Genomic DNA, 26,316 nt, shown 5'->3' with positions numbered 1-26,316 from the left:
ATAGAAACAACCGTCGGCACCGAACAAGTGACAGACCCTCGCCGGAATTGGGGGGCAGAAGCAACGCGAACATAATGGCAACGCTGTTGTCTTTCTCTTTCTGCAATTTGTGTTTGTCTCAGAAGTTTAAAGCCTAATTGGGATTAAAAAACAGAATACAGAAAAACACCACCAGACCTGGGTTTCTGTTGTAATATTTGGCATTCTTTTAAAATGTATTGAAAATGCAGAAGGTACTGCATTTTACTGTATCTCTTTTAAACAGTGCCTGTTCCGGATCACATTGGTTTATTTTAAAGCATAATTTTTAAGAAAATGTATACAACATAAATCATGGACATTTTCCTGCAAGAACCTGCAACACAATGTTGTCCTCGGCTTAAGCCAACTCTCTTTTCTTCTCTTTGTAATTCCTGAGGTGATGCAGAGATGCTAACCTTATTAGTACACGGCAGCTTATCTTGCATTTTTTGGAATCCTCATATTTCCCGTCTTTCCTAGGTAATATTTATCTTGGCTGTCTCCTCTGTAAGAAGACTTGCAAAGAAGTCCTGAGAACACAAACGATTGCTCTTTGTCAGCTGCCAGTCTGGGGAAGCCTCCCTTGAGGGGGCTTTCTGGCTTCTCTTACGTGTGCAACAGGGATGGCCAGACGTTCCGGAGGCTCCGTTTCTGTATCATTTCAGTGCTATTTCAGTGTAATGGTTTCAATCAGAAGTGAACGCTTTGCTGGGGATAAAATAATAAATGAATGTCACAAAGTTTTCCTTCACATTCTATACAAGATTAAAATACGTTTTCATCGTCGGTAAGGGTGATGTATCAGAATGTACAAGGTATTATGTGTAAAGGCAAGATATTGCCTTGACCTCTATTCCTTTTACTTGAAAAAGCAAAACTTTCACCCTTAAGAACATCTAGTGACAAGCCATCCTGCCATTACTCACGCTTTAAATAGCAAACTGCTTTAATGTGTGCAACCAGATGTCTGAGGGTAAACTTGCACCTATGCGAAGGAAAATTTGGAACCTTTATTCCAATATATTCTTGACTATACTTAGAATAAAATTGCTCTGAAATATTATGTGACCCATTTTCCAGTATCTCATGTTACATCTCCAGAGTCTTTATTATAAATTAATAGGAAAAACTCTGGGCTGTGGCTTAAAATACAAAGATCACCATTTAAGGCATACTTCATTTCAGTTATCCATCTTAAATAGAGATGCATTACATCCTAGAGTGCCTGAAAAAGAATATTTAAAATACTTTCTGTTGGGTTTCAAAAATTTGACTTCCTAAACTTCCATTCTAGCCGAAAGGGCAGTGGAAGTTGAAAGGAATCCTTCAATAAAAGTAAAACATTAAAAAAGTTGCTTGTCATTTGGAATTATTTCCTTGAAAAAAATGGAACTAAAGTTGTAAAACATTGTGCTTAAACAAGCACTGAAATCAAGAACCATACCTTTATAGTATGAATAGAATCTGGGGTTTGCACCCAGGCTCACCTAGACTACCAAGGAACACTGAATGAATGAGATAAGGAAAGATTTTTTTATATTACACAGTTTTCACAGAGGTTGATAGGATAAATTTTTTTCAAGGAAAATCTCACTTCTGAAGATTTGTGAAGCCAGATGGTGCCCCATGAAGCTGCCTTGGAGCAAAGTATTTCTTTTATATTTTGAGAAATGCCCAATTTTTGTAGTTACATATGGAATTCTTTTTGCTTTAAGGATACCATTTGGCAAACACCGTGCTCCGTGTCTATTCGGTGATTCCCACTGCCATGATTATTTCTATGAGTCATCAGAAGAACTAGAATCCAGTAAGGAAAGTGCCAAAGGAAAAGCATCTCTTAGTTAAGAAAAGAGCCTGTTAATTAAATTAGCCACAGAAATCAGATTTCATTCTAAATTCTAGAAAATGTAACCCATACAGTGAGTGGCCCATGTCATATTTCAGTGGCCATATGCCATGCTTTTGAATAAACTGAAGAAATTTAAATATTTAATGTTGTTTAACAACAAAATGTGTGATATCGACTAGCTACATGAACTGACACTCAATGCGTCATTGGTTTATTTATGGTACATGCAGACTAGTTGAGGTGCGTATAATGGAGAGGTACCAATTCACTGGAGACCTTGTGTCAGTGGCACTTCTGTGGACATACATACATCTTAGAGAAGAGTCAAGGGGAACTTGTGATGGCTTGTAATTTTGGCCTGGTGCCTTGAAAACATATCCTGTTATATTTAAATAGGTCAGCACTGACAGACTTATAGTGTAATTAATGTTGATTAAATCCATGTAGGAGCAAGAAAATATGAAGTAACAACTGGTTTGGAACTATTTTGTATATGACATAAGTAATCAAGAGACACAGAAATCTAAATGTCTTATGGATGGCCAGGTTATGATTCAACCCTGACTGAATTTTACTGAATCATTTGAATACTGAATATTTAAAGATTTTCATTACAGGGGGGGGTTGTTGGTTGTTTTGTTGTTTTTTTTTAATTAAGCATGACTGATAGTGGTAACTGTCATTAACTGAGAATTACTCTTCTACAAATAAAATATGTTAAATGAATGTGAGAAAAGGTTCCTAATATGAAGAACTATGTACAATCAACTTAGTATGAAGCAAGAAAAATAACCCCAAATTTCAGCTCAAGCATCAAACTAAATACAAACTGATAAATATGATAAATATTTGGAATATATCCTAGAAGAAAATCTAATCAAACAGAAGATTAATGCAACTGGAACTATTTCATGTAGACAGACCTACACAGCAAACACTCATGCAGTACCTAATTTTCAACTCTGCTGGGGTTGGTGCAATACAGGAATTTTCAGCGCAGGAAGCACTTATCTTCCAGAAGGAGAGCTAATAAATCAAAATTATTTTGTTCCCTTGTACGTTCCATTGTCTCTTGTTACACCAACACTCAAAATACATAATGCTGTGAGTCTGCATCTCAAAATTTTCAATAATTAGGAATTAATTTCTTGTTAACTGTCTTCCAGGACTTTTTAGCTCTGCCTACATATATCTCTTCTGCCCTTAATTTTCTCTGTTGTCACTGAACAGAGATAGGACCTATTAATCTTCCTATTTTGTCTTGTCTGCATTATTATGATACAGAAAAGATGCATAAAATTGCATGCTTTCCCACTGAAAAGACTATCAGCAAAGGTCTGCAGGAAGTCCTGGCCAGCTGTGTCATTATGAGGGGAAAAAAGGACCTTCTGCTACAACAACTTGCTTTTCCTGACGTCTGCCATAAAGTGGAATTAAGATGTACAAAAATGTGGAGAAAATTACGAGTTAAGATGATGCAGGTAGAGTAATACACACTGAAAGCAGAATCGTGATTAAACATACCCACTTCAAATCTGTGAGAGGTGGTTGGCTGGCGCAAAAGGCACCACAAGTTGTATGCAATGCATGACTTCTTTGTTAGCTTTGGCTTAAAAAAACCTCTATGAGTCAGATATGGCTAACTATCATGGACTGATTTGGAGGTGAGGTCATTTCATTTGCAGTCCAAAGAGCAGACACTTATTGGATTTATTTTCCATTATTTACAATGGAAATGAGCTCATCACTATTCCATTTTACATTTCATATTAATCAATTCATTTTTCTAGCTTGCAATCAGTTTATTAGTTTCAATAAGTGCTTCATGAATTGTTAATGATAACATAAAACAACAAAATCCAGAATCTGGTTAAAAATAACACCCTTTCAACATTTTGGCCTGCTGCCACTATTATATGTGGCTGGTGTGAGATGGAACACACATCAATTTGAGCACAATTATTTGTGAGGGTCAACTTGGCACCGTGGATTGCAGCTTCAGGATATGACTATAATAAATATCATATGAGAAAACATCCATAACCTTTTGAAGACTACCAATGCTATAATTTTCTAGATGTGTGTGGCAAAGCCTATATTTTCTTAGATCCATCTCTAGAGGTGCTACGGGGACCTGTCAGTTGTTCTTACGATCTTAATCAAGGCCTTAAACTGAAACGAATAATATCTCAACTGTACACAGACACAAAGTGTCATGAAAATATACTTAAAACAGTGTCAGAATAGAAAAACAGTTATATGGATTCTCATGTAATCTATAATGTATTTCAATAATTAAAAAATTAAATTCAATTTTCCAAAAGTATTAAATATTTGTATATAATGAGGAGATATTAATCTCTTTCAAGGTGCCATTTGCATGCAAACGTAAATATTGTTTGGCAATCAAAACACCTGTTTCAGAATGAGTTCTGGAGTTGTTCTCTATAGAGCTGACCAAAAGATAGTATCATTGTATTTCTGTTGAATTTATTCCAAAATCTGAACACTCCTGAGGATTTTAATCTCGATTTAGATTAAAAAAAGTACATCTTAAAGAAAATGCTCTCTACACTGAGAACCGTTGTTAGTATAGGTATGCAAATAGTTTGTGATACTGGCTGAGATAAACAAGCTTGAAAGTATATCTCAAAACCTCTCTTCCAACCTCTGGTTCTCTGTATAAAAGATGATGTTTCCTAGCCATCGCATTGGCAACAGCCTCTAAAACCAAATACTTGAACAACATGACTTTAAGAGAAATTGATAAGAAAATTAGAAATTATTCAAATTATATTTTTTTTCTTTCTTTTGTTGTTAAACAAAAGCAAAAAGCATGCTACTTTAACAAAATCCTCTGGGGTCATCCAGATGTTTTCCTCATAGTTAATAAATCATTGACAAAAGGATGAACTCAATGAACATAGTAGTTTTACTGACTAACATCCAGGCAAACAACATGCAGAGACATAATTAATGTGCACATAGGAAGACAAAATGACCATAAATTCGGCTTGGCAACCAATAAATCTCACCTACTACCTCTCTCTCAATCAGGGACTTTGTTTTGATTTGATTTGGTTTAAAAAAAAAAACACCCATAACTTTTTAATACCTTAATTTATAAACAAGCTATAAAGCTATTTGTTGTGTGTTCCTTCATAAAGATCTTATTCCACCCTTTTTCATAGTTTTCTCCAGCCACTGCTATTTTTTTTATATTTCTTTCTGTAGTTAAAACAGCTAGGAAAACCATAAATAATATGTGACTGAACTGACCAGACATGAAAAATACGTGGCATTTACTCAAAGGAAAATGCATATATACATTCATCACCAATAGTATGTTCATGAAAACTCTTTGCCAGACAATGCTTAGCATCTAATAATGCTTATAGTTTACAATGAAACAAAGTCTGATCTGTAGGGATGACAGCAGGGTAAGTTAGTTCTTCTTTGTTGGTGACAACTACTGCATGTCTATAACCTGTTTTTCTTTCCAATTACAAAAGCAGAGTGAAACCTGAGGTTTAGAATTGACTGTACTGGGGGAGAGTTTCATTCAAACTCAGCAGACCTTGTAGTTATCATGAAAGCAATCAATTTATAAGGCCCAAACCATCCTTATTTTGAAGACAAACAGAACCAATGAGCTGTAAAGTGCACTTTTTCCCAGGGAGAGCACTGTTTTGTGAATTACCGCAAGATGCCATCCACCGTCCTTCACAACTGAAACACACGGCAAAAACGCCAGCTGACTGCAAAGGTGTAAGGTTAGACCTCCAGTTTTTGGGTGAGCTCTCATCACCGCGCGCACCTTGCAGTCATTCCTTCCACTGCTTCAGGCTAACCGCGGTAGTGCCCTGAGACGATGGAAGTAACAGAAACAGCTGAGGAAGAAACGATTTTTAGGCTCCTGAATTTAGATTACATTTTAGAGCTGACAGGTGGAAATTGGAAACAGTAATTATAAAGGGCATAAGCAAATAATCTGTATTAGCAAGAAAGAGGAAGGGCCCAGGTTCTCTCTGTCACTTGAAAAGAAGGGGATAACACACTGTTGTGCAGTAGCCAAAATAACCTCTACTTTTCCAATTAACAGGATTGCATTAGAGGTTCAGATTCTCTTCATGAAAAATACTGAATTTAATTTCACAGATGCAAATCATATTCACTCTTCATCTGAATGAATTTAAGATTTGCAACAGTATAATTACAGAAATTGCATCTACTTTTATTATACTAATTTACCTTACACATTGCCACTTATAAAGAATACTTCATGCAATGAGTTCATTTTAGTGTGTGCAGGTACCACACTTCTAGCATGTAAAATGCTGCAAGAATGGTCCTTCACGTAAAAGGAATATGTTAGTAACTTTAAAATACCCCTTTGTACAGAGTCTCTACACCATAGTGCTTTTTTCCCCCCTTTTTTCCCTGGAAGCTTTAGCTTCCTAATCTTGATAGCAAAAAGTTTTGTAGCTAAACCCCATTTTTTTTCAGAACCATCTTGTTATATTTTCTGGTCTTCATTCTTGATTGGTTATGATGACGCTCAGACTATGTAGCAGAGTAGGCTCAATTGGGTGACATCAGGGTAGTATATCCTGCTTGAAGAGCCTTAAGAACATGTTTTACTAATTTTGTATTTGGTCAGGTAGGGTTTTAAAGTACAAAATCAGTTTTAAAAAAGTAATTGACCTTTCAAATAAAATAAGTGATGTAATTGCTTTGTGCAGTTAAGCACTGATGTTACTCTGAAAACTATGTGTTTAATGTTAAAAAATAGCGTTACCTCTCTTTTTTGATCTGAAATTAATGCAAACACAATAGTTAACTAGCAGTATATGCATACAGAGATAGTAACAACCAGGTCAAACTAAAGGCATAAGAAAAGTTGGTCCTAATTTTGGGTAGGTCCTTATTTTGGGTAAAAGAATGGAAAAAGTGGCAGGCTTTCTACATGGGCTGTACAAAAGGAGATGGCAACTGCGTGGAGGAACAGTAAATTTTCCAAGGGATCCCTTTTTCCTCATTGTAGGGTCTTTAGCATTTGCTGCTGCCATTGGGAGGATGCTCATGCCTGGAGGGAGGGCTGGGGCATCCTCCCCAAGTTGGCAGCATCAGTCCAAGCTCCCAGCCTTTGTCATTCTCCCTTCCCTGGCAACAGTCAGAGCAATAAACCCAAATTTTATACTTACCCTGCCTTTCCAGGAAGGTGCTGTCTCCAGAATAACCCTAGCTGCTAGACATAGGGCTTGAAGGTGCTGGCTCACCACTGCACCGCTCTCTTCCTTTATTGCAAATTGGCCTCAGAGAAGCAATTCTTGTCCTTCATTTCTGTAAGAATTTAACAAGGAATTAAATTATTAAAGAGGCTGCAAGTATTCAGTTTTTCTCAAGGTAGCTCTTCTCTGTTGAGACGCCACCATGACTATTTTACATCAAAGTGCAAATTATTAAGCTTCATTTGATAAATACTGGATAGTCATTTGATAAAGACTAGATAGTTAAATACTATTTCTAGAATATTAATGAAGAATCTTTAAAAAGATGGAGAGAGCGCATTAAGACTTGATATCAGATATTAATAGTGCTTACCTTTGTATTAGTCTGGAAAGTAATAGTAACGTGAACATCCACACTAAAAGTGCATCCTCTCAAACATAAAATATTTCTTTTCTGAACAGTCTCAGTCTGTAGCACAAATGAACGTTGCATGCATAAATTCTAGCCATTAAGCACAAAAACGATATGGCACAAAAACTGTGTTTACAATGATTGTCAGACATATAGCTGAGGCCAAATGAAAGCCAGTTGGAAGCTGCTCATAAAATTTGGCAGTTAAAATACATACTTTAGGCCTTATGGCTGCATTCATTGCCATATGTTGAGAGCTGTCCCTCTCTATTTATCTGCAGCTATTGTATGTTTGGAACTGTCCACCCCTATTTATTTGCAATCCCTTAATTAGGCATAATGGCTCAGCTACTAAAAGATATTAACATATTGCTGCAGATTGAAGGGAGAACAACAGATATAATTAGAGGTTGAGAGGAGACTGAACCATGTCAAAAGATCAAGTTTGATTTAGTCACACAATGACAAAGAGGGTGATAACCACCCTACAGCCCTTGTTCTGGAAAGATGCATATTCTGTGCCAAGGTCCATTTCAGGCTATATTCTAAATTTTCTCTCAAAAGTAACCATATACTGAAAAACAGTTAGAAAAGACTTACTGATTCAAACTTCTAAACTTGCCCTGGTGTTCCTGACTGGGCTGTCGATCAGCAAGACTACATACAGCTCTGTAAAAAGCGGGATGGTAGACTGGATACTGAAATTGCCGAGAATCACTCTTGAGAGGCTAATGTTTTGGAAAGAGCCTGTCGCTGCCTTTTGGAGATGGCTTATCGAAGACTGTATGGTAAATGGGAGAAATTAATTTCACCATGATGACTGAACCTGCTGCACACAAAACCCCACCACGGTACCTTTGTTAGTCTGATGGAGAAATGCATCCCAGCAGACCGAATGCAGAGGCAGAAATTAAGCGGCATCTCCCCCTCCACCAGCTCTGCCTAGTTCTGACAATATTTGGCATGACTCTTTAATTCTAACTATTATTGCTTCCCTAGCATGTTATTTTTCTCTTGATTCTTCCTCTTTCCTGTGCTTCTTTTCCTGACTTCTGTCTAATACACACTGGGTTTAGCCAGCAAAGATAAATCCACCTTTTTGCAGCACTGCCATGAGACTGCAACCTGAAAGCAATGCTTGAAACAACATAAGGATGCTAAAAGTTTGCTGAGTTTCAGAGTGGCTGATAAGACATCGCGCTATGCCTGTAGCTTCCCAGCAGCAAGGCTGCAGGGGAAGGAAACTCAACAGATACGAACTGACAGACAGAAGCAGCATTTTTGTTTCTTTTTTTTTCGTTTGTTCTCCTACTGTGCGAGTTTGTTTTGTTTTAAAACAAATAGAATTGAACATCAGCAGCAAAAAACCAACACTTCAAACCAACCTAAATTGACTCCATCTTTTCTTTTCTTGAAATAGGTGTTAATACATGCTATAAAGTTACATGGTTTCACCTTGTAAAATACTTCAAAGCTTAAGGGAAAGGGATGATGGAAAGTCTCCAAATTAAAAATCTTATTTAATTATGTGCCAGCTATACTATTGTTTTCTGGCTCATTTTAAAGTTGTTTATTAATAGGTCAGAATGCTTCTTGCGCTGGCTGTTACCAGGAGAGGAAGCTGGCAATAGTCAGATACAAAGTTCTTTTGAACAGAACCATTGATGTAGCAGCCAAGACATCTCTCTACAGACAGCTAACTGGCCCCTTGTATCATAGGTCCATGACAGTTTGTGCTCTTTCTAAAGGTATTTATCTCCATGAAGCTCCCACAAGCAAGGGGAGAGCTCTTATCATCATTTAGCTGAAGGATTTAGGCACCCTAAGGGCAAAGACAAAGAAGGATTTAGGTGCTGGAAGTCCAGACGCTTGGTTCCCAAGTAGTCCCCTGCTTATTTAAGTACACGGGCACTTAGCAACTGGTAGGTTCCCCCATCTTTCAGCTTCCATATAAGCCTTCCTTTTCAACCAGCACTGAAAAATTTAGCATTTCACATTTTTAATTGGGATCTTCAAAGCAAGTCCCTAATAGGTGCCGCAGGAAAGATGGGAGCATGTCTAACAAAAGTCAAGAAGTGCCACATATGCCGAGAGGAGGAGCTATTCCCCTGTAGTGATAGGGCAAAGAGCAAGTCAGGTTCGGCTTTGTAGCACTTTCATATTCACAAAACAGCCATCGGTCAAGATTTTTTTTTGACTGGATGCATGCTCCAGCTAGAAACGTATACCTGACTCCTGAAACCAGTCTGATCTTTTCTGGTGGGTTTGATCTACACTCCACCTACTCTTCTCTGCCTGTGAGGAAAGCAGCAAGCTTTTCCCACAAAATTTATATTATACAGTTATCTTCTTTTTCCCCCCTTCCATCATGCTTTCCCTATGGCATAACAGGTTATTTCACGTAATGCCCTGTAAATACTAACTCCGCTGGGTAAGGCTTAAGGGAAAACATTTCAACATTTGCAGCATAATGAATTAGAGATTGACAGGTAGGCTTGTCTTTTTTGAAGTTCCCAGACTAACGTCTATCTGTCTGTCCTTTATTCTCAAATAAAAGACTTTTCTAAACCTTTTCAAAGACGTATCATCACAAGTCCTCCTGCTAGAAGTACTCATTTACCCAGCTCTGATCAGCAGGATTGTGAAGTGAGTGTCTCCCATACAGCTTCTGGCGAGGATTAGGAAGAAATCAAATCAAATCTGAGATTTGCTGTTAATTATGAATGTCTAAAAGGAAGTGTGGAAATTGAAGAAAAGGCAAGAGATAGTTCTACAGCTTTTAAATAGGACTGTTATGACCGTGAGACTAGAGGCTCAGAGTCAGGCATACTGTAAAGAAATTCACGGAAAATCTTCCTATGAGGTAATACATTTTATATCTTACTTTTTCAGTTTCTTGAAGAGATGAGCAGACGAAAAAGCGCATTGATGCATCTCAGGAGAAAACCTTTAAAAGGAATGTTAAAATTCAGCACCAAAGAGGAGTATTGCTGTATAACCTAAAATATTCCACTTGGGTAGGTTATTTTATTGTCCTGTTAGAAAAATAAAGTTTCTTCTCCCTGCACAGAAGGAATTTAAAGATTCCAAAGGCAACTGTATGAACAATGTTAACTGTGAAATATACTCTCCTTCTATAGTGTTGAAATATAAATCATTAAAGAACTCCATAAAGTTTGCATGGGATTGCTCATTTGGCTATTGCATTGGGAACGTGTGAATATGTACACTAAATATATACAACAATGCAGAAGACAGCAAGGCTAAACCCTGTCAGCTGATATGTTTAGCACATTGTCATTGGCACATGGAGCAAAGGAAAATTTTGGCTACTAGCAAGGGCTGGACTAATTTCCTTAGTCTGTGAATACCCAAAAGTTTTCTCGGTGTAAGGTCCTGTTGCAGGTAGTAGTTTTGCTGGATCCGTGACCTGAGCTTTCGGGGTAGGTGGTGTGTCAGGGGTGGGTAGTAAATGGAGACTGGTACAAAGCAATGTTAATCATCTGCCACCAGGATGTCTGTAAACAGCCTGCGCCGATGACACCACTGAAAGCAATGCTGAGAAGCGCTATTCGGAATGAGGACTGCGGTTGGCTCCTTGATATCTATTAATAGGAGACGTAGGACAGAGGGAATCCAGAAATATAAATCAATTTCTAAACTGGCATTTTAAACAGCCTGGTGCTTTCTTTCAGTGAAAGTAATAGTTTATTTTTCAAAACCTAGAAAAGCACACACGATTGCCCACAACTCTGGACTTATTTTTTCCGATTCCTTCCAGAAAAACATGTCCATAATTAAGTTTTCATATGCAGATACCCTGCAGGACATTTATTATTAAAGCAATTATGCAATTACACATTTGTTCATTTACAAAATAATCATAGCTATCCCTTACTCTAGATGCATATGATCATGATAATTGTTCTGCCCTGAGCTCTTGATACTTTGCAAAGCAGGTTCTCAGAGCCTAATTTAAATATAACAAGTGTGTCACCTCCTGTATATTAAATTTACACTTGACGCTGACTTTTAAGTCAGCCTACTTGGCAGCTTTTTTCTAATATAGTTGTATGTTTCTCACCTACGGAGATATCTTTTCTTTCCAGAGTAGATCTAATGCAAAGGTCTGCAAGAAAACCTGGAGCTTCTGTCAAAACGGAAGCCAGGGAATTATTTGATTCTTGATTCCATCTGACATTGCAGGCCTCAATTTGAGGCTTGAAATATATTGACTTACAAATAAACAGATAGAGTTATAGAACTGAAACAATGAATATATGCTATGCTGCATCTTTTCTTGGAATACTAAAGATAGCCCAGTGTAATGAATGCATCCAGGATGAATATATTCAGATTAGCAATGCAATAAAATTGGCATGCAGATACCTCTTAAGTATAAGAATCAAAGCTAGGATAACAGACAGTATTGGTGAAAGCAACTGTTTTATGAAGTGTGTATGGAGCTTGGAAATATAGCATATTCTTACAGAAAATGTAAGAAATACATGTGTTGTTGTGACAGATTAACATTTAAAGTAAATGTATAGTAATTATATAAATTAAACCATGTTTTCACAGTGACTGCAATTTGTAAAATGTGTGTCAGACTTGAATGTTTTTTTAGTACAGTTTGTTAGTAGCATGCTGGAAATGTTTTAAATTGAATTAAAATAAAATGAAGGTTTCTTAGTTAAATAACATCTAGCTGGAGGGGCTAGCAAACATGATCAATTTTCAATATGCCACAAATAAAGAGATTTCTCTGCAGTGCGTATTGGAAGAATTACTTCTATTATGAATATTCAGGAAAGTTAAGACATTAATGATTGAAAAAAATTTTAAATACATTAGGCTTAGATAATACACCATTCCACGTCCCTCTTTTTCCTATTTGGGGAAAAAAAAAAAAAAAGTAGAGTTGAATTTTCTGACCTTTAGATTTACAACTTACTCTCCCAGTTCGTTTAACATCTTTTCTAGCTATTGCATATAGAAGATACAACAGCTGGAATAAAGAAACATTCTGACTGTTGTTACATCTACTAACATTCACCCTTGTCATATTTTGCACAGTACATTAAGCAAAAACATAACAGGCAGTTATTACCGAGCCTGCTTTCTATTACAGTGAATCTTTGTTAGGCAGGGGCAGAAGAGCAGGAAAAACGAGCAGAAGTGGAAAAAAACAACCAAAGAAACAAAACCCCCAAAACAAAACAGAGTAATTACATTGTACCACGTTAGGAGTGGTGATGAGGTTTTCTGAAGCACGATGTACTTGTTATGAAAGACACATTAGATGCAACATTAAAGCAAAACAAAAGAGAAATACTATAAGAAACCAAATACAAAATGTTGCTATTGAACCAGCAATCTAATCATAGGAATAGAACAACAGAGGGTAGAGATTTCATATGCCAAGATGCACGGTAACTTTATATTACTGCAGTGGGGGCACAATGGAGTGTAATAAGGCATAAGGTGATGTACTTACATCTCCCAAGTGCATTTTATATACATTCTTGCAGTCATCTGTAATATGTTCACTTCCTTTTTTTTTTTTTTTTTTTTTTTTTTAACTCTTACTACATAGTGAGCAACTGTGCCTGACTGGCTGCAGAGGTGGTAAAGGCTGTGCTGAAGCACCCACCAGGTCCTCCCTGGGGCATCCCGGGGGATGTGCCAGTTGGATGGGAAGCCCTCTGGGCCTGGCCAGAGGTACCAGCACGGCCAGGCGTGGGCCATTCAACTTCTGTCTCACAAAGAAGGGGAAGACAGCTGCCAGTTCTGCAAGGCATTTCTTTCCCTGCTCGTTTTCCTTTCTTTTCCCCCTTCTTCTTTCCCCCTCTAGTCCCCTCCTCCAGTCTGTGAATAATATTTGGCAAATTCTGGCTCTATTTGCAAATGGTTTGGGGATGATGGAACTTGCATTTTTGCAAATGTGTTGGCTGAAAAACTAAAATTCACTCAGCCTCATGTTACCTACACTTATCCAATTGGCTCTCGTGATATTTAGCAGTTTACTCTTTTTAAGTTGGCACCAGTCTGGAAAGTTAAGACACGGACTATTATCAAGGGCCATTATAGCAATGCGAGTTAGCAAAGAGATTTAAAATCCAGTGAAATGGATTTGAAAAGACAGGAGTAAACAAACATATCCTTTCATAGAAGAGATATATGTGATGTTGTTGAAGGGCTATTCCCATGTAAGCAGATGACTGAGAAGTACTATCTCACTGCTCAACAGACCATATAAATATTTTCTTCCTTCTTAACGAAGTAACGTGACTCTTAGTCACATTTTCCAAAATAAGGTTATTATTCATTTCCAGCAATTAAATCTTATTGCAGATCTTTTGAAAGCTATACGTTCACTGAAAAAAACGCACACTTAGTCGACATATGGAAGTAAAAAAGACAGTCTGAAGCCCACTGAACACACCAGGAATACATGACTTCTTTTGGTTTTTGATCAAGCCTTTGAAATACTAATAGTTTAAGAAAAACTACTGAAAGTTTTAAAATACACACACACACATATATCCGTATATATTTTCTATATTTGTTAACATACCCTATCCATATTCCATGGGAAAAAAAAGAATATTAAAAACTGGGAATCATGATTGCTTTCAAAGTACACAAGAGATAACAAATCAAATCAACGGCCCTTATCTCGGCAGACTATTGAAATCTCCAGAAACACAAAGAATTTCTTGGCACCTCTTTGCATGAGAAATCTAATATGACTGTTATTCATACTCCCACAAAGGTGAACGATTATAACACATTCTTTAGCCATATCTTTCTTTCTGATAAGACTGTGGCTGGGGAGCCAGAGAAACCTGTTTCTCTCTAGGTATAAAACAAAATGTCCAGAAAAGGCTGTCCTCCTTCATTACAGAAAATGCTAGCAAGTATCAGCAACATCATACTGTAAGTCTATTGTTATTCCAGTTAGCAAAACTATATAGGTAGTTAAACAGGTAAATGCATAAGCAAAGTTAGTTTCTGATCTCTTCCATTATAAATAGTGTTTACTGCTAGGAAAAAATATAGGCTTAATATTTAATCTGGGGAGAGCAAGATACCAAAATTATATGCATGGCTGAAAACATTGGACCATATACACCTTAATCAACTTCACTGGAGAGATCTCTGAGCAAGAGAACAGAGCACACCTATTCTGTGCAATTGTTTTGCTCTTGTCTGGCACTGAAACTTAGGTAAGAATTTCTTCTGTGATGGGGATTTTAAAAAATATTTATTTAGCTTTCTAGTGCCATTCCTATTAATTTCATGGAGATTAAGTGCTCCTTGGCTAAGCTTATGTTATTTATTTTTTCTCTTAAAAGAAAGTTTGTCTTTAGCTAAAACGCAAGCAAAATTATACTGTTACAATACTAGAACTAGATTTTGTCTTAAATCATTATTTTTCCCAAATTACAGCAACAAATAAAAAATGCGTCCCAATTATAAAATACTTAAAACATATTTTAGTAACCAGCTCATCAAAGCTCTGAATCCACATATTGTATAGTTCCATAAGTAAAGAAAAGAAAGTACTTTTAGGGTTCCTTGAATTCAATGCAGAGATAATAATATCATGCAGACCTGATGTTGATCATTGCAATGACGTGATGGAGTCCAAAGAACAACTTCTGTAACTAACACCAAAACCACTTAGGGCTTCAGATACAGGTACCTGAAACTCTGCTCTCCCATTAGATGACATCCAGAGTCAAATTTACAGTCTTAGCAGAGTATTATTTCCCCGTTATTACCTGACTGGTTTAATAGTCACACTTCAGAATTTTCTTCAAATGGAGTCTAAAAGCAGTCACAAAAAATGGATAGCAATGGGAAGATTTAAACAAGAAGGTCTATAAGACAAAGACATGCATGGGTTTTTCTTTTTGCTAAACACAACTTTGCCAGTGTAGCAAGATCTGTTGTCTAATGCTAAAGAACACGTGAAGATCCCCCAGATTTCTGAGGAAAAAATGGTAATTAATAATGGCATAGGGCATTAGTTGTTCCTATCAGTTTTTCAGTTGTTTCCATTCTTTTTCTGTTCCACAACCTTTGCCTCTGTTGACTACTGAATGAGGCTTATCAAAGGGACAATCTGATTACAATTGTATCAGAGGAAATCGATAAATAATGTTGAGAAGTGTCACTTTCTGGAAACGAATAATAATATTTCTTTGGGATCTGTTACATAATAGTCTTCGGTACTATAAATTCATTACTTAAAAGTCAATGTAGTTTTTGTTCCCAAGGATAAGCTTTCAAATTTGCTTTAACTATTATTATCAAGGGAAGCTTGAATTACAAACATCAAGAAGTATGGTTCCAATATTTAAAAGATTAGAAAATTCAATTAGACTGGAAACACAAAGTGAATTTCTTATATATGTTTTCCTTCTGCTTGGAAAAGCATTCTGAATTGAAAATCTCCCTTTGCTGTCAATCCCCACAAGTGAATAAATTTACACGTTTAAGTAAGCGTACTATACAGGATTTTACTAAACAGGGGAAAATTGCAAGGGGAGATAAATTGTGGAATTGTGGATGGATGAAAAGAGAAACAGTGTTATCCCTTCTGCCATCTTAGACTTCCCCTCAAAAAGATTTTTAAAATATACAGTTGTCTTTCTGTGAGGATACTCAACCTTTAAGCAAAGAGTGGGTGATTATGTATGGGAGAGGCATACAGAGGGAAGAGCACTGAGGAGAAGACGAGCAATGTGGGAAGAGGAAGCAGATAAGGAAGGGAAGCATGCAGAAAATTAAGCTAAAGAACGCAGAGTGAAATATGAGTCATAGGCTTAAAAAAGACACCGAAAACTAAAAGATGGGAAATTCTTCTACAACTATTCATACATACTGTATAGGGGTAGTTCTCCAGCATTTGTGCAAAGTTAAGGACAGAGCTTCTCCTTTCCAAGTTGTCGAAAGAATAAGCATTTTCATTTCATTTTTTAATACTATCGAAAGAAAGGAATAGAATGGAAAGAGAATTTTGTTAACTTAAACTGCTATCATGAGAAACTTGCGGATCCTAAGTCTCTATTTGGTACAGCCATGTGATTGAGATAACCTTTACAAAGGCAATTAAGAGACTTAAGTAAGACAATACTTGATGAAAATAATCATGGAGGAAATTCTAGATTCTTCAGTAAAACTTTACCAAATCTTCGTACTCTGCTCCAGGTACTCAACCTGTGCAGCCCCTTTCTGAATTCTGGACTGGATCTCACACATCAGGCTAATTTCATGTGATGACAGCAAGCAGTCCCACACTGGCAAAGGTTGACATACAGTACGACTAACACAGGAACAACGTGGAGTTTCTTGTCAGTAGCAAAGTACATGTTTTTATTTGAAGTCAGTACCTGCTACTGTGCCAGAGAGCCAGCAGCCAGCTCTGAGCACACTTACTGCAGATTCTTTTTAAGAGTGTCACATCATTAAATCAAAGTTGCTTAGTGGTTGCCAAATTGTACCTCATTAAGCTGAAGGAATTACTAAGTAGCCTCAGAAAGAAAATAAGCTCAGAGAGAAGTATATGAGTAGACAGCATCTGCTATCTTACTTAAATGGAGTGTGGTACTTCTGCAGTTGTTCCATTTGCTTTGTCTTGGACAACGTTTTCAGGTTTAGAGTATTCAAGAAAGCCTGGGATGCTGTTTTCTTACCTACTGCTGATCCTTCAACAAGCAAGGGCTTGCAACACTGACAACAAGGTAAGATTTTTTCCCAAAACCAAAAAGTGAAGACTGGCTAACTAAACGTGCTACAGGAAACATGTATCCACATGCGAAAATTGAGTTTTCAATAATCAGTGTGCCTAGGGTAGTTTTTTAATGTACTGTGACCAAAAGATAAGCAATTTCAGGTGCAATATCTAAACCAGCCATATTAATATATTCCCTTAGGCATGTCTGATTAACTTCACTTCCTGATTTATCATTCAGTAAGAATGATACAATTTATTTTTGAAAAAACACAAAAAAGTGGTCCTAATACTGACCCAGATTAGGAACCCCAGGAAGGCAGGGGACACAGGCAGCAAGAGGGATTGAGGAATAAGTGAGTCAGTGAAAGTGCACAACATACATCTGCTCTCTGCTGTTCTCTCCTTTTCTTAAACAACCTTCTGGAAAAAAAAAGCTGTTTATCTGCTAACACTGTACCAAAAAATATACTATAACATCAATTTATTTTATTGAGTGAACAAGTAGTCACCATTAAGCAGATTTATGGTTTTGAAAATCTTTTTATTGTGTGTCTCTGTGGAATTCTCTCTTCCAGATAAAGCTGCACTTCACCTACGCAAAGAGTATATAAGGGAACTGCTATATAGGAACCATTTGGCACATGCTCTGCTTTTAGATTTGCACAAGTGAAATCACATGAGATGGCACTACAGCTATAATTTAAATCAGCTCTTGGCCTAACTCCGTGTTCTGAAAACAGCCGCAATGTACTATAGTGATGGGGAAACACCACCTGACATTTCAAATGTTAGGATATAAATCTGGGGTATCAGTTTCGTGGGAATCAGTTTCTCTGGACTGTGCCAAAGAGAGTAGAGTGCAATCACTGGGCTGATACAACTTTGGGAAAGCCTGGGGTGGAGGCTGCAGTGGAGAGTGCTAGAAAAGAAGGGAGCATAGGAATTCATTTTTGAGAGCCTGTTTACAGATCATGAGAGCAGTTAAAAAGTTAATTTGGCTTCAGTGTGACTTACTTCCAGTGCAGCCAGAAGGAACTGCGTGTTCTTGGCTCTCATATAGTTAGCTTTATAATCAGTGGGTTTGGAATAAGATGGTAATTGACCAGATTTAATCACAGCACTTCTAAAAGAAAGCACTCTTATTAGACAAGGTCTTGTCTTTAAAGAAGTTTGTCTTCCAAAGTGTCTTAATAAAGATCAGATATAATTTTTCCAGTTAGACCAATGTCCGTCTAAATAAACCTGCAAAGAAGATGACCCAAGGAGCAGGCTCTTTGCAACTTTACATAATGAAACTAGGATTTGCAGGAATATTACAGGTTGGCTTGCAGGAAGATGGCTCCATCTACAGACAGAGGCAAATGTGATCGTAGCTGCACTGCAGCTCAGGGTGTAGGTTGCAAAGCCAGGTGGCTTCAGCCAGGCTCCCTAATCCACATGAGCTGGTGTCCCACCAGGGATCGGCCACGGCAGGCTTCCCCTGTGCATGCCTAGGGATTTTAGGCTTAAGCACGTGTCCTGATATAGTGTGTCAGCCTGTTTTTACATATCAGGTCTGTGCATATCTGGAGCCTCAGAAACAGAACAAGGCAAAGGTGGTCCTGGCTTTACCCAGAACTGAACTATAGCCCAAACCTTACAAAAAATGTTTCTCCAGTCCAGTTATGGAATGAATCAAAGGTTTTAGACATACCCATGAACGGACTTTTCATTTCCCTCGTTTCATACCTGAACGTATTTCCTTAACATCTGGGATATTTCAGAAATAGCCAGTCACACTGGATTTATGAACAGTCCGACCAGCCAAACTGTCATAGGAGCAGACAACAGGTGGAATAACTAATTGGGGGAAAATGAAATAATTTAAGACCCTGACACTTGCTAGCCCAGAAATGCAGCAAGCCATCATCTCAGCAAGTAATCTACCACATGTCAATCTGTGGAGCTCAATTCCTATTTAAGCACGTGAAAAGTCCTTTCTAAATGTCTTGGTCATCTGCAGAACCTCTTTATGTCTGAATTCCCAGATGTCTAAATCTTTGCCTGTGCTTGTAGATTGCTGTCTGTCCAAATAAGCCCTGATTACTATCCCCACTGAGCACCTCCTTTCTGAGAGCTTAGATACCCTCAGTCAAAAGTAAAACGTACATTTCTCACAGGATGCATCTGTTACCTGAGCTTCTCTCCAATACAGCAGATTCTCCAAATATTTCTGCCATGGAAGGTGACATATCACCGTGTTGTCTGAAGCTGTGTGGAGTAGACTTGGCTGAAGTTAAACTGGAAGAATTTGGGGTGTGATGTTTAGTTCTCGCGCTGACAAATTTGTCTTGGACTCAGTGGAAAAGAACTCTACCTGAGACAACACTTCCAACACATCTTAATTGTTTGTCGTTAAGTTCTGGCAGAAGCGTCTTCACCAAAGAAAAGTTTTCAAAAGCGTTTTACAATCAATTTTGAAATGTTCTTCAATTGCGGTCTTTAAGGGTGAAAAAATAAAAAAAGGCCTTGATAATATTTCTGATCGTGAAGTCCTTCTGCACAGTAACAATCAGTTCTGCCCTCCTGACAGCAAGCGCTCTGTGCCAGGGCTGTTACATATGCTAAATTACTGTTCAGTTTTGATTCATTTAGAGTAGTGAGCGAGTCAATCATTATAGTGTATCCAAACACATGTCAATGGCAACTGTTGAATCAATGACTCAGCAGAGTCATTATTTCCAGATCTACTGTGAGGTGAACCTGGAAATAATACACTTCTAGTAGTGATGTTATATTTTATATAATGCTTCTACACAAGAGGATAGACATACTTTCCTAAGGCAGTCAAAACCTGATTACATTTACTTTGAAAATGTCTATACCACCTATATATTTGCATTCAAGCAAATTACTTCAGTAGTAGAAATATTTGCTGAAAGAAATTAATTTAATATGGAAAGTTACTTACAGAGTCATCATTTAAAATAGATAGTTATGAATGTCAACACCGGGAAACTGATTCCAACAGCAATGCTCATACATTCATGAACAGAATGCTCGTACATGCGGTCAAAAACCTAGAACATAAACATTCTCAGTAAATGCCTTGCAAGTTTGCTACTAATCAATAAATTTCTGCAATACTTGAATTTTAAACTGAGAAAATCACAAACAAAGCACGAGCAGTTTTGAACACAAAAAAGACAATGCACACAGAATACTGAAGCACTCACCCATTTTCTCAGAAATAATGGTTTTCTGGTCTTCCCATCCGTCAATTTTTAGACAATCTATTCTGGATACACAAATTAACACTGTTTTCATTATGCCCTAATGAATTCCACAGTATTAATATCATATTCTAGATTGCCTGGGTAGCACACAGTGATTTTGTACTTACCAGAAAGAGCAGCTGGGAGACTGTCTTCAGTTTATAATGGTAAAGCATTTTGGCAATTGGATGAAACACTGCAGGACTCATGAAAGTGGCCCAACGTTATTGGCTGGTGATAACTTTCTTTTCAGAGATTGATTCTTTTTCATTATATTTCTGGCTGAGTGCAGGTGTACAGAATAATAGCCCATGGCAGTGAACAGGAAGATGAAACTCAATAAAAACTGGGGATGAGAAAGAAAATTCACTTTTAGTTTGTGTTAGCCGTTGCTACTGTGAACACAACGACATGCTTTTATAACATAAGAGCAAAGAAAGTCAACGTGTAATGTTTGTTCATTAACCCTCTCTCTACTTTATGCAATATGGGAAGTACAATGTTTTCTAGTATCTCTATATGTCTTTGTGTGTGTATGAAGTTGTCTGTCTGAAAAGCAACCCAAGAACATTATTTTGCACCACAGAGTACAGATAATTTTGGCAGAGCAGATTTTCTGTAGGCCTGGATATGGATTTGAATTATATTTAAACATGTTGACCTTCCTGGTCACAGATTTTATGATCTGTATCCATGTGGGAGGCAAGAAAAAAAAAGATACTGTAAATTTAAAGGCTTCCTAGAATGTCCCCTTCCTTTCTCCCAGTTTTTATAATCAAAGAAAAAAAAAGAAAAATCTCCCTACCCCCAATATACTGATAGTATACCTGAAAATCCCCCCTCTTATTATCATGTCAATAGACAATAAATGTAATCTTTTAAAAAGTTGAAATAACATTTGATTTCCTCTCCTGAATGGAATTATGGGATAACCATTTCCATATGGAAGTTATAACAACGAGATTTTTTTTAATTCCCTCTTATAATAGTGTATTCATGTAGCTATAGCACACCAATATCATATATTGTGCATGTTAGCTTATTAGTAAAATAAATCACATTTTTTGTATTACAGACTGAATTATTATACTTCTACCAGCATGCTTTCTTTTTCTGCCAAGCAGTTCAATAAGCAAATGTAGCAAAGGTTCGTGATTTTTCCACAAGACAAAAAAATTTGCTTTAGTTACTAGTTTTATTATTTCTTTTTGCACATTCCTTTTCCACATATTTAAGTAGTAAGCGGTCTTGTTCAAACTTTATTATTTCTTACAGAATGGAATAATGCTGTATCTAAATTTGGAATAAAACATATGTAACATTTCCAGAAGATGTTTTTTTGAGTAAGGACTTCTTTTCCTGTATTTTACTAAGAATTTCAGCAGAAGAAATTAGTGAACACAAAAGTTAAGTTTTTAATTACAAATAGCGATGCAAAATCATGAGAATTAGCAGAAATGGCAACATCTGTGTGATTTTACTTTTAACCTCAGTAACCATACTTTCTTTCTGAGGATATATGTAATGATCCAAACTATACTTAGCAATGCAAGAAATCAGCTATATAATACCACTGCAGGAGGGTGCAAAGCCCAGCAAGCCACTGAAACCAGCTACAGCATACAAATGACACAGAGATGGTAAATAGGCAACATGTATTGTGAAAAATACATTTTCATTTGGCTTTAGTTTCACAAGCAAAAAACTGTGATAATAATATACAACTGTTGTGTGCATGTATGCATATACAGACACAGAGATGCGCACATGAACGCACTCTTGGTTGTACACTGTTGTCTTTTTTTTTTTTTTTTTTTTGAGAATCCTTCAAATGTATTTTCTTTTTTCTACCTATAATCACATTTAGACACTTTTGACTGTGCAACCAGGCTGAATAATGACATAGAACTACCTAAACATGCTGGGAGCACTATGCTTCATTTTGAGCCTCAATTTGCACCTGAATCATATCATTATATTCAGCAGTTTCACACAGTGTACAAAAGTTTCCATGTTTAATATTGTGAATGTCATTTAGAAATAAGTAAGCAAGGAGAGTTCAGTAAAAGATAAGGAATTGAAAAAAACAACAACGAAACTCACTTTAAAAAAACCCCTAAGTACCTTCATATATTAAAAGGGTAACGTACTATTACATTTAAAGTTGACGCAAGAGTATACAAAAAGGACAAAAAATTATTCCCATGGCATCTAGTGACAATGGAAGATGAACTCCTGCCTGCGAAAACTCGCTACCGTGGATCTGGATCACTTGGCCTCTTCAAAGTCACAGGGGAGTTGAGTGCATGGATGTGAAATGCAGAATTAGGTAGTGGAGGAACTGCAGGAGGACAAATAGGTCTCACGATGCACCAGCAGGATTTCTGTCCTGTAGTGGATCTCCTCTCAAGTTGCTTTGGGAGGGATTCAAGCACCTGGCTCTAGCTACTATCCTACAAGGGAGCAGATCTCCACCAGGTCCTGTGTTGAAGGTGCCAGTAACCATGCAGGCATCTCAGATACCCGACAGCATCTGCGGTGGTGCCAGACACCTATATACAGGCAGCCAAACCCCTGTGATACAGTAGTGTCCTCCACAGAGCAATTCACACACCGAGATTATCCTAAATATTTGTTGATCACTTGGAAGACAACGGTATAAGGTTACTGAAGAAGATCTGCAGATGACAAAAGGCTTGGCAGACTTACTACGGAGATTGGTAAGCACAGAAATCGTAGGCAAAGACACAGATCAAACAGTCTTTGGGGACAATCATTTAGTTTAACTAAAACAAAAAATGTCCGCAATACATACCTACTAGATGGGTGACTATTTTGGAAAGTAGGGATAAAGAATTTGGGAGTCATAGGAAATAATAAGCAGAAGGTGCTGATTTTGCAGCCAACTATCTCATACTTGGCTCATAAACTTAGGTATCTTTTACCTACAGGAAACTCATGTTACTCCTTTAGATACCACTCATGCGTGCTTCTGTTCTCCCACATTTTCCACACCTCCTTTCCAGGTGAGTCTGAAACATGATCCCCCTCAGGGACGTTACTTCTCACCAGTTACATCCTCCACAGCTACCTGTATCATGACAAATTTAAGCTGTAAGTAACAAAAAGTGCCAGGTACTTTGAGCCCTCACAAATATTTTCATAATGATAAGACTGCTTCTCATTTGCCAAGAGAAACCTGCTCTGCCCTCAGAATATTTAGTAGAAATGGCACTGCAATAAGGTCAACCTAGGCTTGGGGCCAATAGTGGGGGAAAAACCCTCTGACTAGATTAACTTTTAATGCCTCGTGCCCTTCTCTGGAATAGCCCAGGATCCAAACACATCAGCATTTGTAGGTTTCAACATCAATGGCAAGATATCACAAATGTTTCTTACTACACAGAAACTTCAGCTTGCATCTGAGCTGTTCCTAAAGCTCTATGCAGATTCTCCCCTCATTTCTTGTAAATCACCTCCATGAATATGAAATAGGTGGTAGGATTAGAAAGTCATTTCATCAAACTCCTCAGGCTGGAACAGAAGCTCCACTTGTCTGTAAGGTGTAAGGAATAAGCACGCTAATGAACTGGATTTTGCCAATATTTTGTTTGTTAATAGAACCAAACACTGTTCATCTGTATTTCTATTGAAATACTTAACAAAATAAGATTGAATGTAAAATTTTGATGGCTAATAAATTTGCTGAATATCATTATCCACCTCCAGAATTTAAGGAATGCACAAAACCTATGTAGAGGAATCTCTGAGAAATTTTATGACTTACCATTGTTATTAATATTAATAATCCAAGATTCTTCTCTAGACCTCGCCAAGTGAGGTCCATGCCCAGCCATGTCCTGAGACTACAAACAGGAATAATTTCCTTTCCTGCAATAGGAATGGTCAGCTGAATACTGTTCAAGTGCCCGCACTTTTTTTGTGAGCATGATCTGAACGAGCTTCTCATTGACAATTAAGCAACACAACCATTCTCATCCTGAAACAAGCCCAGAGAAACACATCTAAGCTGCTTTCTTTCATCGATGACTGTATTTTTGGTGGTACGCAGACACAGGTGACAACATTGTTGTGACCCAGAGGTCTGCTCTGCCTGACAGCACGAAAAGCATTCTCCCATCTTAACACTGGTACTGTATCTTGCCGTAGTGAGCTGCTATTGACAGGGCTAGAGAATACAAAAGTGCTGATACTGGCAGACAGTCACTGAACAACTGTTGAGTGCTCCTTCTGGTGCATGGTTCGGGCAGCAGGGCTGGTGTCGTGGTTTAACCCCAACGGGCAGCTAAGCACCACGCAGCCGCTCGCTCACTTACCCCCTGCACAGTGGGATGGGGAGGAGAATCAGGAAAAATAAAAAAAGAGTAGAACTCGTGGGTTGAGATAAGAACAGTTTAATAATTGGAATAAAATAAAATAAAATAATAGTAATGAAAAGGATGATAGCAAAAAAAGAGAGCTAAAACCCAAGAAAGACAAGTGATGCACAATGCAATTGCTCACCACCCGCTGACAGATGCCTGAGCAGCGATTGCCTCCCTGCCCCCATCCAGCTCCCCCCAGTTTATATCCTGAGCACGCCATCCTATGGTATGGAATATCCCTTTGGCTAGTTCGGGTCAGCTGTCCTGGCCATGCTCCCTCCCAGCTTCTTGTGCCCCTCCTTGCTGGCAGAGCATGGGAAACTGAAAAATCCTTGACTTAGGATAAGCACTGCTTAGCAACAACTAAAACATCAGTGTGTTATCAACATTATTCTCACACTAAATCCAAAATACAGCACTGTACCAGCTACTAGGAGGAAAATTAACTCTGTCCCAGCCAAAACCAGGACAGCTGGGAAGACCAGAAGGCAGCGGGTGTAGGGACAGCGACAGCCCTTGTGGAGTGGCTCTGGACCCATGAAACCAACAGGATGACAAAATCACTATTGCGTTGCTATACATTTATGCAAAGAGTTTGTGAGAATCCTCATACTACCGGAGCTACTGGCCACTCTCCTGCCTGGCTCCCCAGCTCTGCTGCACCAGGGGCTGCCAGAACATCAAATTTCTAAGTGGTACAGGGCAGGTGTGATGCTGAATGGCTTTCTATGGCCCATCCTTCCCTCGCTCCTGATGCCAAGAGGATGTGCCATACCTATGGAGGACAGGTCTCTAGAGCAGCTCATAGCCTTGGACTCTTCCAGGGAACACATCAACAGGGAACAAAATGGAAGTGAAACTGGACAATTCATCACCTAGTGAGATAATAATATAAATATAGAAGGTAAAAAGTGAGAGATGAAAGACAATTAAAACACCCTGTATAAGGTCTCCATGTACATGCCGCGTGTGTGTGTACCTATATGTGTGTGCATGGATCTACCCCTATACTGATCCAGAGGATTTGTGGGAGATAATCCAAATGAAACAAAGAATTAGTGATATGGAAGCACAGATTAAAATGAAAAAAAAAAAAATTAAAGGAAATTTAGTAAGGGTAACCTACTTTGCTGGGGAAAGACTTGACAATCTCAAGAACAGATCACATTACAGTAAAATCTGACTACAAGAAATATTCTGCAGACTGGATGGGCACTCACACTGAGAAGCTCTTAAAATGAAGAAGTTCTCTGTAGAGTAGGTGTGCTCCCACATTGAGTAATTCTAGGGAAAAAATGATAATAACAGTATCAGAAGGTGAAATTCAAAAATATACACATATCACAGAAAGAGAACAACATACGTCTCTGCAGAGCCATCCCCTTAGGAATATTCCTCATGAGATTGTTTTCCATGTCC

The sequence above is a fragment of the Buteo buteo genome, chromosome 1 (assembly GCF_964188355.1).
Source record: "Buteo buteo chromosome 1, bButBut1.hap1.1, whole genome shotgun sequence".
Lineage (NCBI taxonomy): Eukaryota > Metazoa > Chordata > Aves > Accipitriformes > Accipitridae > Buteo > Buteo buteo.
This window is presented reverse-complemented; position numbering follows the sequence as displayed.